Source organism: Lissotriton helveticus, chromosome 2_1, assembly GCF_964261635.1.
Source record: "Lissotriton helveticus chromosome 2_1, aLisHel1.1, whole genome shotgun sequence".
In the NCBI taxonomy this organism is placed as follows: domain Eukaryota; kingdom Metazoa; phylum Chordata; class Amphibia; order Caudata; family Salamandridae; genus Lissotriton; species Lissotriton helveticus.
The window spans coordinates 2,083,315,978-2,083,335,582 of record NC_136059.1 but is presented as its reverse complement, the minus strand read 5'-3'; positions in this window follow the sequence as shown (position 1 = coordinate 2,083,335,582).

The window sequence follows — 19,605 nt, the reverse complement described above, 5'->3', positions numbered from 1 at the left end:
CCATGCCTTTTGTCATTCTTTTTATTAATTCTTCTTTTGATCTTATATATTCATTATAATCAACATCTTCAACATTTCTTGTCTCTCTTGTATAATCTTTTGGAGGTTCTCTTGCTCTTGGAGCCATTGTAAAATGTCTACCTTCATTTCGAGCATTCTCGAATTCTGGTCTTCTAGGAGTTTCAATGATTTCACAATTATTAGGATAAAGTTTAGGAGCTTCACTAATTGGAGGTGCACTCGGTGAAGTTTCAGTAGAAACCACCGGAGTAGACCATGATCTAGGAGGTCTCAAAGGCTGATTAGGTTGATTCTTTCTAGCAGTTGTATATATTTCTTCCATAACTGCATCCTCAGATTCACTTTCCATAGATTTCCCTGTTGGAGTACCCATTACCATTTCATGAATTAAATACAATCCTTCACTCATGTTTCCCTGTCTCCACATTCGCAATCTATCTTCATGAGTTTCTCTTTTCCAAGATGGATTTTTAGAAGGTCTTTTAATTCCACTAGCTTCTCTTTGTAACTGATACATCTCGTCTTCCCACTCAACTAAAGCTTCAAATTGAGTTGGTCTCGGTTTCGGAACAAGAGCATTCATTTTCTCTCGTAAATTTCTTAAAACCTTTACATTAAATGAACCATCGTCAGGCCAAGTTAAAACACCGTCGTTTTTAGTATATCGTTTCCAACTATCGAACCATAAGACAGTATGATATCCATATTCACCTTCCATATACGCTGCAGGTGTTTTATACTTATGAAGTAGTTTACCACCTCGCGTTTCGATTTTCTTGTCAGGTGAAAATAAATTCTTGAATTTCTGAAATAATGTTGGCTTTTTCTCAACATGTTTAAAATGATAACTCATTTTTAGGAGTTAAAACTAATTCACAAAATCGTTCGTAAAATATTTCCGGGATGTTCCGAAAAACAACCAATCCGTGCGCGAAACACACCAACAAGCCAATGACAGTTGAGCTACGTCACTTTTCTGCTCAACCAATAAATTTAGAGTTTTTCCGAAAGACCAATCAGCTCACAGGCCGTCAGAGACTCAAGAGCCAATCAGAATATAGCTTGTGACGTAGGTCACCCAATCCCAGCGCGGCTCTGTGACGTACACAGCAGCTGCGGTTTCTCGTTTCTCACTCCTGGCGCTTACCCCTCCTTCACAAAATCTTTTCACAGCGCCATTTTAAGAACACTTTTCAGTGTAAATTAATTCTTAACGATGACTATAAAGACAACATCTGTTCGTTTCACTATTTAGGATAGTTTACATACATTCAAGTATCCACACTTCGGAATAGACGGCGCTATTCACACTAAGGATAATATTCAATTGTCAGTAGAGTAACCTTACCCCCACCCTTCTAACACGTATAATTATGAACTCGCTTTGCTCTGAACCCACCGCGAAGTGAAAGTTCTAAGAGTTCCACTTGAACATAAAATACAATTCAAACTCGCACTTTCACACTGAAATTTCCCTAATTTTCAAACACACATGAAATCCGTACAGGACTCTCACCTGTTTATAGAAATCATGCACCGTTAGCAAAATAACGACGTTATCCGTACAGGGCTCTCACCTGTTTATAGATATGAAACATGTACCCGTACAGGACTCTAACCTGTTTATAGATAATCATGCACCGACGCTAATTTACCCTTCACTCAAGCTCGGATATAACTAATACTCTTATCACAGTGAGTTTTATGGAAGGCGCTTTGTCCCTATTCTCATGCTGCTTTAATTTCTTAGAAAACCCTCACTTTACAAGATTCAGACCTAGCCCTAAAACTGTGCTGCTCGGCGACAACACTATGGTACACGGCGATACCTCTTGTGATACTCGGCGATATCACTACAAACAGAACAGATGGCTTGCGTGACTAATTTCTCGCCACACAATCTATACCGGTATAGCTTACAGATAGCACGAAAAACGAACTCAACATGTGTTAAAACATCGATCCTATTTCCATACCATAACGTAACCCTTAGCAACCAACATATTACCTTGGTTACCCCTTAGCAACCATCAATTTCTGCTACCAGAGAATTGATCCAGCGGCCTATAGAAAATATATCATAAATGACACTACCCAACTTCATAACCTATAAACAAAATTCTATACTAAATATGGACCCATTTATAAACCTGACATATTTTGGGCCTACTGAATCAGGTGGTCAAATTAAATCTATATACACATTATCTACAAACTATATACATTTTATACATCTGTGAAAGGAATATTGTCATTAGAATAAAACTAAACCATTTAAATGACCACCATTGGCGACGTGATCTAGCTAATAGTAACCTATACTTCTGAATAACCAAGACCAGCTTGTTTGTCAAAAGTAAGAATTTATTTACTAAATTATGGTATATAAGTTGATAGTTTTATAAATTAATTTTATTAGCAATAAAGCAAGCATAATTGTAAAGAAATATGAGAAAAATACAATTTAAGCAAGTGACTTAAAATCAAAATGAATATTTAAAGTTTAGCATTTCTAAAACCTAATTCCCTAACTGAGCTAAATAGATAGAAATTAAAGTAAAGTTCTTTGAGGATTCTTACGTGCTCCACGCAAAGTCCGACAGCACATCACCCTCATCGGAAAGTCAGAAAGCAGCAGCCAGCCCATCCCTAAGGGCATGACTTTTTATACCTTTCTATGCTAACTAAACTACGCAAAGGAAAGTTTTCAGAAATCTTCGACGTCCCATTGGCTGAGAGTGACAAGTGACATGTCACCCACTTTCCAAAAAGTTCCATTAAATCATGTTTCTTAGAGACCATTGTCTCTTCCGAGTGCAACCAGGAGCTTCCTGAGTTTGCAACAAATGTTCAAATTTGTTCTCACTACGTCCAAGCAACTTCCGCGGATGCCAAGTTAAGGCTGACAAAATGTTCACTTTCGACCTTGGCCATGTCCGACAGAATGATGACAGCACATTAGTTTTCGCTTTGTGAACGCAGCTTTTGACGAATAATTTATTTCAGAATGGGCGTCTCGTGACTTTCTGCAGAATTACATGTCAGCTCTTTTCTGCGACCCAAGTGACTAGGCCCAAAAGCAGGCAACTTATGATTTCTAATATAAAACAAACACAAGAAAAGTATTAATGTAAGAAATAATGTAGATTCTGTATCCACCCCAGGATTTACTAATTAATTAACCCACCCGATTAATCAAATGTTACCTAGCCATTGCAAACAAATAAAGCAGCGTTTATATCTACCAGTCTCCGTTATTCCATGAGACCCATATGCACCTAGAATAGTAGAAATGACATCACACAGACAAGGAAAAGCAAAACAAGCACATGCTTCTTTTAAGTTTGCAGCAGTTAGTAATGACAAAAACGAAAACAATAAATTATTTTATTATTTTGCACGAACAAAAAGATGCAACAATTATGCACGTTTATGAGCACACATGTTAGTCCCCCCATGTGTAAAGTTTAATCTAAGTTGTATTAGCACGACATATCACGAATCATTAATATTATTATTCATGTTATGGAAATGTGACTTTGCGAGTTTAAACAACATTTTGTTTTCTATCTCGCTCCATCAGGATACTATTTGTTGAATAGGGGTAAAGTGTTAGGCAAGATCAGGTGGCTTCCTTCCAGGCACTGTCAGTCCCTCTAGATCCTTTAGTGATGGATGACCTTTTATTAGGGAGTGACTTTAATTGTGTGGCTGATGTTGCACTTGACAGGTCCCCCCCCACCCGCTCTAGGTCTTTGCACATAAGACTTCTGAAGGGCTTAGGGACTGGCTAGAACATTGGGAACTGGCAGATATCTGGAGAGCTCAACATGCACGTTCAAGAGATTACTCCAATTATTTACACATTTACCACCTACATTCTAGACTGGATTTGTTTGTTTGCTCCAACATGCTTATCCAATATGTGACGCTTATGAAATATTTGGGATGTACTCTGTCTGACCATAGCCCACTGCTTTAGGGTTCTGACCTGTTGAAGAACGCTCGGAGATCCCCATGTAGCGTCTTAATCCATTGTACCTGGAGGATGTATGCTTCTGAGACTCTCTATATACTGCTATTACTGATTCTTTGCTCATAATCAAGGATCTGCATCACCTGGCCTCCTTCAGTGGAAGCATTTAAGGTGATGTTTTGAGGCTGCTGTCTGGGCAATAGGTCGGAGTAAGGAGTGAGCTAGATGGGGAGCTCCGATGGTTGGATGGTAGGCTGCATAAATTAGGCAATGCTCTGGGGACTGACGTAGAAGTGCCGGCCCAACTCCAAAAAGCTCAGGAGCAATATAATGCTATCCTTGAGCGCTTGTGCTGCCACGATTACAAAGACGATCTTGCTAGAGCACACTATGAAGAGGGTAGACCGGGCAGACTTTTGGCCTGGCTCATTAGATTCAAATCTCATGGGGCACTTTTACATTGATTTTGACGAATGATGGCATGCTGCTCCATTCCCTTACCCAGGGTTATTAATCTATTACTATGGAAATAATATGAATCCCTTTACCAGTGTAAGGAACCTTGCACGCTGGGAGCCCATTGCGAAAACAGGACCGCCGAGCCCGGTGAGCCCTGGGAGGTCCAGTGTTGACTCAGGAGATCAGATTCACTATCAAAGAAATGGCCACTGTCAAAATCCCAGGTCCTGATGGCCTGCCCATGGAGTTTTAAGACACTTTTGTGGGGACTTTGGCCCCTCGGCTAGAGTCACTATATGCTGGGGTTCTGCGACTGGGTACACTACCTGTGTCCACCAGGGACACAGTTGTGATTCTGTTTCACAAGTCCAAGGCGCAGGAGCCCATACCTCTGCATGTTAAATATGTATTTTTAAATTCTTGATAAAGTCCTCACCCGTAGATTGCTCCCCCCGATGCCTGACTGATTCATAGTGATCAAAACGGTTCCGGCTTGGCATACCTCCCTAAGCCTCCGAAGATTATACCATATTCTTTGCATACAGATGCTCAACTTTGCCCAAATGCTATGCATATGTCGGTGGACCTTGAAAAGGCAATCTTCTACTCAGTAAGATGGGACTTTCTATTTGAGTACACAAGATGGGGATGGGAGAGAACTGATTTAAGGGCCATATATATAAACACATTTCCCCATAGACACAGAATGGGCAAAACCCTTGGACACATCTGCCCCTAAATGTGCTAAATAGTTATACTCAGCCCCCACTGTGTGGGGCAATACAGGCAGCACCATTTCCAGGCAATACTATGTTTATAGAGGCACCAGACAGAGATGTCCACTATCTCCCCTCCTATTTGCATTGGTTATTGAGCCATTGGCAGAACTCTACTGGCAAGTTAGGGCAGGATGTTTTATAGATGTACAATTGTCTGCCTGGACGAAAACTGGATTGCAGGCGGTGGGTTAATGTTCGCAGTCGGGCACACTGATTCCGTTGGGATGACTTTGTGTCTAAATATGACTTACCTTCAGATCAATTTTTAACAAACGAAGCAATGGCACGAAACTCAGGGACGTATGGTTGGGCAGCCAAGACGAACTGAAGACACATCAGTGCTACAACTGCTGGTGTCCATGGGCACCATACAACATCTGATGAATTGGTTCTTTAAGTCGTTACCGGATATAATTTGGAAGCTACTGGTGGCATTCTAAGGTCGATGGGCGTTAACGTTGTGGTAAGAATTTACAGACTCAGGGTGATGTGGGATCCTGGCATACCCCCAAGAGGGGTTCCAAGATTATGAGGCTGCAATACAACCAATAAATGATGTCCACATGATTTATTTGACACCCCACAAACTTCAGGTAATCTATTGCAGGAAGTTACGGGCCTCCCACGGAAGTGCATTCCTAGACACGGATTTTGGGCACATGGCCTGGAGCTGGCCCTATATACGACTGTTCTGGGTGACTGTGATACATTCCCACAATGCAAACCTGGGCCACACCCTTGCCTGCACCATGGAAACTTGTCTACTGGGGTTGTTTTCTAGAACCTGGACACAGAAAGTGAGCTCGAAGGCATGGCATGGAAGTCTGTGGAGGGTCGAGCTGCTGCAACCTGGGTGAAAGATGTTACGGTTTGGGCTAGAGCTGAGGAGAGTGCGCTAATCAGGAAGGATGCCCATGGCATGTGGTGGTGCTGGATCGCAGGGTATGGGCGCAAATACTAGAGTCTTGGGAACATCCAGTGGGGAATGCAGAATAAGACACGGAGGGGCAGGGCAAACCAATTCAGGGAGCTGGAGGTGACTCCTTTGGGGATACAGATGAGGATGGTAGCATATACTAAGAGAGATGGATAGCTGTATATTTCAGTGGGGGTACAGTTCCTCCTCCAATTGCAGATGTGTTGGACACAGGTAGTCATTCCCCCACACTAGGTGCTATTTATGGATAGCATGCAAATAGACTCCCCCACCCCTCCGTAGGCTATTACATGACCTTCTGCCGCCCCTTTTAGGATCCCCGGAATTTTTCGCACCAATTTGTTTGACTGATCCCTGAGAGAGTTTTGTTAAGATTACATGTGTTGGCTTCTACGAAATCCTGTTGTACTGTTTTTAAATGCTAGTATAAGTGAACCTATGGTCTGGATGAGTCGGTCAGATCCTATGAGGAACTAAACAACTGTTGAAGTTGGTGCTAGCCCTATAAAAGCCGTTGTGGGGACGAATGTGGAGCAATGTGCCTTATATTACACTCCAGTGTTGTTCAATGATCGGTTAGTTTGAATCTTTTGTAGGATTGTTATGTTGTCATTTAATATCCTTCTCTTACACAGGGAGTTCCCTACAATTCAACTACATAACTAACAAATGTTTTCATTAACTTTTGCATGCTGATGCTAAGGCAAGTTCATCTCAGTGTTTCTCAGTACACAGATATGTCTTCATTTTAATATATTTTATACTTTAAATGCCAATAAAAATATGGTAAACTATATATATAAATGATAGTGACTGCATTTTTTTACTTAGTTCAAAAAGTAGGATTTATAAACTAAATTAATATATCATTAAATTAATTAAGAAACATTTATTGTGAACAGCTAATGGGCTTTAACATTTTATGTTTTTTAGTTCCAAGGTAACAAATATTCTAATTGTTTTCAGATATATATTTTTACATCAACATATATATTTTTAAATAATGAATATTTAAAATTGTCAGTATTCTTTCCTGTATGGATATCTCCACCTACGAGTGAATAGTTACTAGTAGGAACTAATTCAGTTAGATGGCTCTACCCGCTGAACTGAGAGGGTGGAGACATGTAATTCTGTACTTTACTAGCTGTAATCTCATTGGGAAATGGTGAATAGTGAAAAACTGTATCAACACCTAGGTGCAGGAGTATATTTATATGTGGATAAAGCTTAGTGTATTAGGCTCTAAAAGCCTATGCAGTTTTAGTAGGCCTGTGTGAATTTTTAGAATTTTGTGTTATCGTTTGTACTCTAAATGACATTCTTAGGCCAATTTGAGTCATTACACGCCATTTGTGGAAAATATTTACCACAAACTCACAATATGCTGTAAAAATCTACTGCAAATCAATAAGAACATCAGAACACATGCAGTTATTGATCAGAGGTATTTTGTTTCAAAGTGTCCTCATGCCATAAATTGATTCAAGGGCATATTTCTGGCTACCATTTAGCACAATATGACAGAATTGCACTTTGTGTGTAATTTCACACAATCTTGCCATAGTTTCCCATAATTAAATGAAGTCCAATTATGCAAATTTCTCACCCCCCCTAATGTTTATCAGGAAAGATGCAGTGTTTTATCTGACTGCCACATCCTAGAAATGGGTGACCTAACATGTGACAGACCGGGGCTCCATGTAGTTGACAAAACGTGGACAGTCCATCTGGACTAATGTGGAATCAGTCAGTTTGCCTTCTCCATAGAGATCCAAAGGGTACACTACTAGCTCCTGCTTTCTATACACAAGGGCTCCAAAGTTTACTAAGTAGGGACCACCTCCCTTTCTGAGAAGCCTTGTCAAGTAGGTGAATTATTTTAGTGTAACCTCTGGTGCATCCAGAAAGGCAACAATTACAAACATACCAACCACAGAATTATGCTCACATTGGACAGAACCTTTACGCCACAGTTGTAATAAAGGAAGAGCCCACTGTGGTAGCACTTGAACTACCAACACTTAGAGTGAGAGTCACATACTATTAACCCACAAGCACATGTTAAAAGTCAGTAACCAGAGTAAGCCTCACTCACCTACATGGGCTACCAATGAGTCATCAGCCTGCTCTTAGAGCTGGTTCAGATTTAACACATGATCTTTCAGAACAGGAAAACTCAAACTTTCCAGACTAATTAATCACTCTGAGGAACAGCCCCACTGCTTACAACTCTCGTTCTCCGGTCATTAGAGACTCCAAACAGGGATCCTATGGAGAAGTGACACATAAGGTATCTGAATAATAAAATAAAATAATGTATTTGACTTTGGTCTTGTACGTGTTCAGATTCGGTAGTTAGGGGCCTGATTCAGAAAGGGCTTCCGCACTCGTTGTGGAGGCCCTGCAGTCGTGGACAGTCTCTTCAACGAGAATTCTCATTGCAGCAATTCCGCCCTGAGTGTGAAGACTCCCCCAAGGCTGCGGGCCTCCACCACGAACACAGAGGCCCTTTATAAATAAGACCCTTAGTCTTCATCCAGTCAGCAATGTTAGTCATACATGCAATGAACTTGCTGCAGGGGCTGAATGTCTTCGCTGTGAGGGACAAAATTAGTTGCTTGTCATCAGCATAGAAGAAGATGTTGATGTCGCGCAAGCAGATGATGTTGGCCAGAGAAATCATGGAAGTGTTGAAGTGAGTCAGGCTAAGAGAGAATCCTTGAGGTACTCTGCAGATGAGGTCACAGGTGCTCAAGGTGAAGGGTGTGAGACTGACTAGCTAGGCTCTAGCAGTCAGGAAGGAGCACATCCAGTGGAGATCAGGTTCTTAGATTCCAATCTTGTGCAGTAGTTGGATGAAGATGGGGCAGGAGACTGTGTCAAATGAAGCGGAGAGGTCCAGAAGGATGAGGGCTGCTGTTTCTTCTCTGTCCAGGATCATGCAGATGTTTTCTGTGGCAGTGATGAAGGCAGGTTTCAAACTGTGGTAGCATCTAAACCTGGATTGAGTGGTGTTTAGGAGTTGGTGGTGCTGAGGTATTAGGTGACTCATCCACTCATCATTCTCTCCTCTGAAGGTTTCTTTAGAAAGGAGAAGACTGTTGCATGTTTTCTGGTGTCTGGGAAGGTTGGTGAGGAGATGGAGGTGTTCAAGATTAGCTTCAGTACATCCCAGAAGGGCTGAAGTCCTCTAGGGTGAACATGGTAGGGGCAAGGGGATTGAAGGGGGTCTCAGTGTCAACGAACATCATGGTGGTGGTGGTCTTGCCCGGGGTGATGGCAGGCCAGACCATATGGTAAGCGTTTGATCTCTGGATGAAATCGGCAGCCATTAGGCGAGGTCTGTTGGATCCGTTCATGTGCTGTAATTGCTGTATATGGAGGTGGTTTTGTTCATGAAGAATTTAGAGGCATTGTTGCATAGATCCTGTGAAGAGGTGGTTGAGTTTTAGGCAGCCACTGGAGAGGGTAAATCTTTAAGATGGCAAACATTTCACTGTTTTTTTTTATGCAGGCCTTGAAATGGCGCACCAGGGTGGAGCATTTTATGGACCGGATTAGTTGGTGGTAGCATAGCAGTTCAAATTTGAAAGTGCTTCTATCTGTTTTGTCTTGGCTAGATTTCCATATTTGCTCTATTTGATTGCAATGGTATTTTGTCCTCCTGAGATCCTCCATGCACCATCTGGCTTGGGGTCTAGATCTTATTGAGTTGCTGTTCTTGAGGAGGAACAAGGATTTGGCACAATCCTGTTGTTGAAATTCTTAATTTTCTCAGAGAGGCTGATGCTGTTTTCATGAAGGAGGGAGTTGACAGCATTAGTCTAGGCCTTGTCCACGCTGTTGTTCCAGTTTCGGCAGGCTGCTCCAGTAGTGGTTTGAGTACATTGGGGTGGGTGAAATTCTGAACTTGACGAGTGCATGGTCAATCCAAGTGTGCGTGTGGATTCTTCAATGAGGATTTTGTCAAAGGAGGTGAAATTGGGAGGTGTCCAGTGGTAGGGCCTTTTACTTTGCGGGTAAGGCCCAGGTTTCCAACGTCTTCGAGGAATGCTTTTGAATTATGGGTGGTGCGGTCTCCCAGGTGGGAAACATCCTTTACAACATAACTTTTACCACGCAGTGCCTTTACGACGCAACTTTTACAACGCAAACCATTACAACGCATTGCGCTGGGGGGCGCTCTAGGATAGGGAATAGGTTTAATTTACTATCCAACACCTTCCCTACTATCCACGGGGACTGGAGTTGGAATAGTAAATTAAATTATTCACTATCCAGCACCCCAAAGCACTATGCGTTGTAAAGGCATGCGTTGTAAAAACAGCGTTGTAAAGGCATGCGTGGTAAAAGCATGCGTTGTAATGTCATACATCCCTCCCAGGTGGAAATTTAGGTCTCCAAGAAGAAAGTAATTGCTTTCATCGAGAACGAGTAGTGGAATGAAGATGAAGATTGTGTTGGTGAAGTTGGTGCTTGGTCCCGATGGTCCGTAGATGAGGGTGCCACTCAGGGTGTAGTTGGCAGTGACGTTCAGCTTGAACAACAGGTGCTCCATGCTGGTGTATGATGTGTCTGAGGAGGTTCTGCAGCTGATGGCATTCTTGTGGATGATGATGATTCAGACTGCGGGTTAGTGAGGTCTGTCTTGCCTGATTATTCCATCTCGGGGTTGAATGACTGTGGGGTTGTCCATCACTGAAGTTGGGTTCAGCGACTTTTCAGTGACAAACAGAAGGTCCGGGGCATGGTTGTGTAATGGGTCCTAGGTCTCCATGGCATGTTTGGTGACTGAGCGGGTACTGAGAAGCATGCATGTGAGAGTAGAGTGCAGCAGGAATGTGTGCGTTTGAGAGAGTGGGTTGTTCTGTGCTTCTAGTGTTGGAGGAGGGAGATTTAGGGGTGTGTGAGTGAAAGAAAACAGTCAGGTGGCGCAGGAGAATGCTCCCTCAGTGTTGTGTTGTGTGAAGCAGTAGCAACGAGGTGAACGGCAGCCGCAATTGAGAGCATAGAGAATCGATGCTGCATAGTGGTTGGTGGGAGGAGGATCAGGGTTCCTGACACTGGATGCAGACAGGGTGTGGACAGGTGTAGACATGCTTGCCTTTGGCGCCCCTTCATCATTCCAGAAGTACTCCTGTTGCCCACATCCACAATGCGGTCCCCATTAAATAGGTCCTGGGAGGAAGTAGGAGAGCAGGGGCCAGTTTCTCTGGGTTAGTAGGGGTGCAGGAGGCATGAACGTTGGGAACGGGAGAACTAGAATTGCTCAAGGAAGCGATAAGGAGCATACAAGAAGGTGTAGAAAAAGCGGCCCCAGAAGGGAAGGCACAGAGGGAGCAACACAGCAGTGGATAATAAGAGAGAGGTGAAAAAGCACCAGGAGTCAAAAACAGTGAAAGCCAAGAAACAGCACAGGAGGAGCAAAGCAAGAACAGAAAGGCTAACAAAAATACAGCCATGGTAGGCAAAATGCCAGTCACAAGCAAAGATGACCTGAGAGAAGAGGTCAGAAAAAAAAGTTAATCAGAGTCAAAAATAATAAAACAGATATGGGCTTTAAAGGTTAATACTGATAAACAGTTGTAAAAACAAAAGTGTCACATCAAAAATTAATTAAAATAAAAAAAATATTATGTTAATGGTTTTATAAAGCTAGGCTGTTACCTCAGTGGAGCTAAAAACGTGCATGAACTGAAACAGTCTACCTTTAGACAAAGCAGGATTACTCAAAGGACCTGGACTTCTGGGATCTCCTAGATCGAAGATGGTTGTTTTTATCCTGAGTAAAGGAGGGGGGGGGGGGTTCAGTGTTTTACTGCCAATAGACAAGTTTCCTTCTCTAATACAAGATGACCAAAGTGGAAGAGGAGACTCAATAAAGTAGTCTGCTGGGATATACTTATGACATTTGTCTTTAATGTAGTTTGGTCCCTCTTATCATACAGCCTGATGAGTAAGGTATACAGTTCTAAACAAAACTGTCCTCTCTATGATAATCCATTGTAATTGTAATCTAAAAGTGGTGATATGAGCATGTCTATGGATACCAAAAATCATAAGTAATGCATTTTTGTGAATTAGTTGTAGTTGGGCAAAAACACTCCAAGGAGATCCAGCCTGGAGATGAACAAGCCTAAAATATGTGTTTATGACATTCTAAAGGTAATACACAGTGGTGGCTCCACAAGGGAGTGCTGCGGGGCGGTGAGGCAGGGGAGGGACAGGGTAGGGGGTAGTAAACTCCGGCATACGGCCGATCAGAGTCAAGGAAATGTTAAATAAATAAAACAAATGACATTGTGCGCGCTGCATCGCCGATTGCGATGCAGTGCGCGCATTGTAATTAGTTTTATTTATTTATTTATTTATTTCCTTAACTCCGTTCGGCCGTATGCCGGAGTTTACTACCCCCCCACCCTGGCCCTCCCCCGCCTCACCACCCCGCAGCACTCCCTCGAGGAGCTGCCACTGGTAATACAGAACAGATCGTAAGCATGTTTAGTAAAATTAAATAGGCGAAAGAGTCTTTGTTCACATGAGTAATAAAAGTGCAAGCATTATAGATCCAGTACATCAGATGATAACCTACGCAGACTTAAGCAAGTGAAACTCCATCATGGCCAGGTCAAACGGAACATAGCACATAGATAAGGATGCACAAAGCAGACAGTAAGAAGAAGGGGTCAAAACACATATACCAAATCCGTGACAAGACAGGGACTCTTCAGGCCAACCCAGAGGCACTCGCTAAAATTTTCACACATCATTATAAAGCAGTATACCAATAGACAAATTACAACTCTTTCGACCTGCTACGAGAGTTCCTTCTGTTGGTAACTATGCCCAGGTTATCTAAAGCTGAGATGACATTCTTTGATCTGGTAAATCTCCAACACCCAATGGATTCTGAGGAGACTTCTTTAGGTGCCTCGACACTTATAAAATCCACTCCTAGACATGTTTGATTGGGCCACTCAACAATGAAGCTTACCTATAGAGCTAAGAAAGGCGCATATTATAAGTATCTTGAAGCCAGATCTACCCTCGGATATTCCAGGCCGATATTGCCCTGTATCCTTAATTGATACTGATCCCAAAATCCTGGCCAAAATACTAGCTTATGGACTGGCTACAGTAATAACTGGCCTCAACTGGCTTCATGCAGCATAGAGAAGCAAGTCATAATACCTGCCACGCATTCAATGCTCTTGAAATGAGCCACGAGTTGAGGAGGACATTATCCCTATTATTTATAGACCTAGAGAAGGTCTTCAATACTGTATCCTAGGACTATCTCTTTATGTTCCTGGATCAGGTGGGGCTAGGTCCCTGTTTTATTGCCTTCACTTGCTCATTGTACAACAACAAAGGAGTGTAATTCAGGGAGGGAAACTCATAATCTGAACGGATAATATTGGAGAGAGGAGTGAGAAAACGGTACCCTCTCTCTTTACTGTTTGATATTGCAATAGAAGCCCTGGCCTGCAGAATTTGGAAGTCTGAGACAATAGTTGGTTCCAGAAGGTCAGAGACACTGGAAGACAATATCTCACTAAATGCGGATGAACTTCTGATCCACCTTGGTGACCCGGCTAAGTCAGGCCCGGAAGTGAGCCACTTGATGGTCGACTTTGGTCAATAATAAGAGCTCAATCTAAATTTGACAAAAACAGCTCTTTAGCCATTGTCTGGCATAGATGTATGTGCTCTCTGGGTCCATAAAAGAGGGATTTGAGTTAATGATCACTGCATTAAATACTTGGAAGTTCATCTTAAGAGGTAGGAAGAGATCGCCCCCTCCAAAAATATCTTCACCCTGCTCAACCGCACCCACAGAGACATATAAAACTGGATGCAATTAATATTATCTTTTATGGGGAGAATATCGGCTGGGTAGGCTAGCTTTCTGAGCAAACCCCATTGAGGGTAGGCACAGCCCTCCCTGAGGTGAGGGCTTGGAGGGTTTTGTGGGATGTGATTGCCTCTGAATATTTACCCATTAGTGGGTTGACTAGTAGTGAATGTATACAAATATTCACAACCATTTATAAAGAACAAGGGTTGTTGTAAAACAATTTTTTATAGATACTTACAAGTTTATACATATACTACCACACTACATAAACACCCTCAAAGTACTCCCGGAGTGCAGTCCAAATGACGCTAAGCTGGTGACGTCCTCCTCCCTACCAGGGTGAATGTGCCTCAAATACCCAAAACCCTGATGAGTAACTCCTTACCTAATTTCAACAAATTAACTGGATGGTCTCAGTCATAGCCCCAGAAGAATCATCAATTTCATATACGATTCATCTCATACAGCAGCGTTATCTCCAAAGAATCTACCTCACTCAATGAAATATGGTTGTTCTGGAGAAGGGTGAAGTGTCTGAGATGCCAAGCCAAGTTATGGAAATTATACCTAATGTGTAGCCATGCCCGGCCCTAGAGCCGCTCTGGTCAAGGTTTTTTAACACACTCCAGAGAACCTTGGAACAACTCATAGAAAGAAGCCCTAAACTAGACCTACCTAGGATACCTAGGATAGTGGAAGTTGAGGGTTTCACTAGATATCAAAAGCTAATCTTGAAACTCTGCCTAACGTTGGAGAAAGAGACCTTGCCCAGAACTGTCTATTCCGGAGCAAGCTGGGCTCACCATTTACTCCTACGCAGATGATACACAGATCATCTACTCTCTTTCCTCAGACTCTCATGCCCCCTCATCCTCCCTCTGTTCAGGATTGAGCAACATCGCAGCTTGGATGTTGGACAACAAACTGCAAATGAATGGGGGAAAAACAGAACTTCTTCTGTTTGGCCACAATACCACTCTATGGGGACCCCAACACTGGCCCTCTCAAATGGGCACTCCTCCCACTCCTTCTAAATCAGCACGCAACTTAGGCGTGATTTTCGATGACCAGTTATCTATGAAAAGCCATGTGGTCAAAACTTCTTCCACCTGCATCAATATTATTAAGTGGTTGCGCAAGATCATCTGGATGCTGCCCGTGGATACTCAGAAAACTGTAGTCCAGGCTCTAATCACCTCTAGACTAGACTACAGCAACATTCTTCTCCTGGGTGCCTGTAAAGAGGTGACCCGTAAACTGCAGACAGTCCAGAATATGTCAGCACCACTGCTTTGCAAATTACCTAATACTTCCTCTACCTCTAACTCCCTTCGCACCCTACACTGGCTCCGCATTGAAAACCGTACGAAATTCAAGGCTCTCTGCATCATGCACAAAATAAATACTGGCCTGGCCCCACCATATCTCACATCCTTGGTTCAGCACCATTGCCCCCCCCCCGCACTCTGCGTTCATCTAACCAACACCTTTTTTTAGTGCCTAGAATCAGGAAAGCCAGAATGGGAGGCCGTTCTTTTGCCTGGCTGGCCCCTTCACTCTGGAATTCTCTTCCCCTTCAGTTACGAAAAGAACCCAATTACCTTAGATTTCGCAAACAGGTAAAAACTTGGCTATTTAACATGTAAACTCTTCCCTTCTGATTTCCCCTCTCCTTTTGTTGGTTTTAGCGCCGGGAAACCTGCGGGTAGTTGAGCGCATTATAAACTTAAATATAATAATAATAATAATAATAACTGGAGAAGTCAGCCCCCTTCAGCCTTGGCATGTAGAAACGCAGAATCGATAGATGTTGTAGCTTGGAAATCCCTTTATACAAGGCAGTGGTCTACCCTCAACTAACAACCAAATATGGAGCAGCCTGGAGGAGTGCTATACCGATGACATTATCACTTGATCCTTACATCCTAGTCTTGAATGACATCAGAACGAGCTGCCAACTGGTATGTGTGGTCGACATTCACAAATTCATCTTTCCCCTCTCAAGTACATCTCTTTCCCCTCTCCAATTGCTCCTGGGGACGTTAGTGATATAGTGCAAATGTCAAATGCTGTTTCTGATGTATCCGGAACCTTTCTGTTTAACCTGTTTATTTTTCTCTGAACAATCAAATAAAGACATTTGTATATAAAAAAAGTGAGAGCATCGTCCAAATGGACGGCAAGACTTTTTACTGTGATACGAGGAACAGGCAGGGTCCTTGGTCAGGCGACTACCAGCCATCAAACCAGATCTCTTTAGTGTCCTAGGTTCTGAATCTTGGCTTTGTGTTAAGTTTTATACCACTTTTGCTCATCCAGTTGAGCATTTCAGACAGACAACGCTCAAAATGTGCATGTATGTGTTCCAATGGAGTAATCAGTTGTGTATCATCGCCATAAGACATGAGGTGAGATCAAATTACCTTATCAGGTGAGTAATTGAGCTGAAAGAAGAACCCGGCAGAACACGTGCTTCCCTGGTTTGTGTCTGAAAAACATGAAGCACATTTTTACTGCCTGTATCCTGTCATGGTGATAAGACGCCAACCAATCTAGGGCCAAGCATCTGACCCCGATGTTTTTTTAATTCTTAAGATGTCATATGATATAGTATCACAGGCGGCATATAGGTCGAATAAAATCAATACTACTTTGCCGTCGTGTTCTAGCACTGACCTGTGTGCATCAAACAATACAAACAGTGCTTATTCTGTGTTGTTTAGCTATCTATATTTGTGTACTGATCTAAATCCAGAATCAATGGGATCAAACACCGAATGGTTCTCTGAAAATGACGTAATAACCAAGTTTACATGTTTTTCAAGTGTCTTAAAAGGGACTGAGGACAGGAGACTGGCAGTAATTGCTAGAGATACCAGAATCAGCTGTGACTTTTTAAGATGGGGGAAACTGCTATGTGTTTCCAGCTGGGAAGAACTACAGCCACACTGAGTGAAGCATTGAAAAATGTGTCAAAGGCTAATTTATCGGTTCCTGACCGAATAATCCAGGTGGACAAACATAGAAAGGGAGCCAGATGTAATAGTTGGGGAAAAAGCTCTTTCACCTTAGCAGGAGTATGCATATCAAAAAATGACAGAGAGTTGAAATTATATTTAGGAAAAGCATAGAGATAGTGTACCTATTTTATCCAAGAAGAAATGTGCCATAGCGTTACATATTTCTTATACTCAGCAATAATTCTATTTAATAAGAAAAAAATTGAATCGTGATACATTAAAGTCTCTAGAGAGTATAATTTGTAACAGATATTTGTTCAGTCTATGCTTTTTCATGGGACCATGCACGAGTCAAGTTTACACTCTACAATACACCTCAGGATTCCAGTGCTTCAGCTAACTGGGCATCCATTGCAGGTCAGCATCTTCCTCTGATCGCACAGCACACTTCCAGAGCTACAGCACTTCTGGGCCAAAAGTCCTCCAACCCTCAAGCTATAAAGGGAATGTAAAGACGGTATGCATGGACCATAGATCAGGATACTGGACGGAAAAGAGTGGTTCCAGGATATGATTCTATAAAAATATCCAAGTAAGGTTTCAGCAAAACTTCAGGTATTTACACCCCACAGCAAAAGATATTCTAGTGGTCCCTTGTGTCAAAACGTGAACAGCAAGCAAGAAGCGTGCAAGGGGGTTTAAGTCACAATCCTCCTTGGCAGTTGGATCAAGTACATTATTCAACGTAAAATTAATTCCCTCACAAAAACAGCTACTTTACTATTCAATATTATGTTGTTGAATTTGACAATTACTCATTAGTAATGCGTCCTGCACTGTAAACCTATTAGAAAAATAAAAAAAATCTTTTTACAATTACAACTTTCCAATTAAGGACATGCAAATGCATTCTTAAAGTGTTCAGCAACTCAGCAGCTCAGCTCTCACGTGTTTTCTTAACAAACATTTCTCGCAGGTAAGAAATTATTTTATTAGGGCTCGTCTGCGTTGCAGCGCGAAGCGCGCTGCCGCTGGCGAGCCTTATTTTCGCTGAGAAGGCCTCCCAAGTGATACAGACCGGTGCACGAGCAGACACCGGTCTGTGAACGCGCGAGCCGCAGGGGACGCCAATGTGCAAGCTCACAGCGTCACGCTTCTGCCCTCCCGCGTCTCTTTTGAGGCGTGCTCAGGCCGATTTGTCTCAAACGCAGATGACTGGGGTTTCAGGTAAGTTAAGGGACCCTCAGATTGGGGTAGGGGTAACATCATTCACCTACTCCAGCCCAGCTTTAGTCACATGAGAGATTGCTCATATGTTTCGGCAGTCTCTTAGATGTATTCAATTTTGACATTTATTGGAGCGCGTAGGCCAGCTACTTTAATCTGCACTCTGGCCACGTGTAACCTGTGTCGCTATCTGTCCCAATGTCTGGCCGCTGCACGAGTTATAGTAGCAGCCATCTCTTGCGCTACGGTGGACGCTACAAAAGATCACCACTCTGGACTACGTATGTCCGGCCATTGCCTTGCTGCTAGTTTGGTGTCATTCAAGTGCACTTTATAAAGGAACCAAGTGCTACCGGTGGGACCTTCGTGTAGGCTTAGTTGCACTTTTTTTAAGCACAGCCACTTTCACCGTGCACTTTCTTGTACCATTAGGAACAATGCTGAAATGGATTACTGACACTGCTGCACACGTTTTGTAAGATAGCACTAATAGCACACAGCTTTTTAAACAAGTTTTTATAAAAGTATCTTAGCGTAGGTTTATTTCTTGGTGGCGAAGTTGCCTTACTTCTAATTTTCAAACCGTTGTGTGCATAGTGCTTGCGAGAGTGGCCACTGTGGAGGAGCTATCTGTGAATCTTTTCAGCAGGAAACCTCACAGAGGTTCTTGCCGTGACGCGCTCTTTCATATAGAGATGATTGCTAGGCTGCTCTCTTCTGCATATAGTACAGTTCCTCTACCAAAGTCCAATGTAAGTAAGCCTTCCGCTTTCCGTTTACCTTTGTTAAGTAAGCCTTCCGCTTGCCGTTTACCTTTGTTTATCTTCCCCTTGCACGCTTTTTCAGCTTGCTTTTAAATGTACTCTTGTCGTGTTAGCAGTATTTCTCTGTTGTTGTCAGCAACCCTCCGACCCCCTTCCCTCTGCCCTCCTCTTCCCCCACATCCGCCCTCGCTTGAGTTTCACTGCAGTCAGAATCCAGGCATGTTCCTTCTTTTCTCAGCATGCACAGGTCTGCCTGGTGTCGACCCTCAAACTTCCATGACGCGCCTCTTGAGAGTTCTTAATTGAAATACTAGCAAGCGCTAAGACACGAGACACCAATCACTAGGAGCACCTGCCGTACTTCGGACAAGGATGTGGTCTAACGGCTAGACTGCCGACTTTGGAGATGGGAACACAAGTTTCAAGAATCGGGGTCGACTACACATCCTGTGATTCTGGGCAAATCACTTATTCTCCCTGTGCCTCCCAATAACAAGCATTTGCAATGCAATAGGTCTCTCATTTTTGCGAGTTTGAGCTATTAACATTGCAAATGACAATGCCTTATTTGTGTTTTAAAAACGAAAATAAAAATAAAAGGCATTGCAATTTGCAATGTCA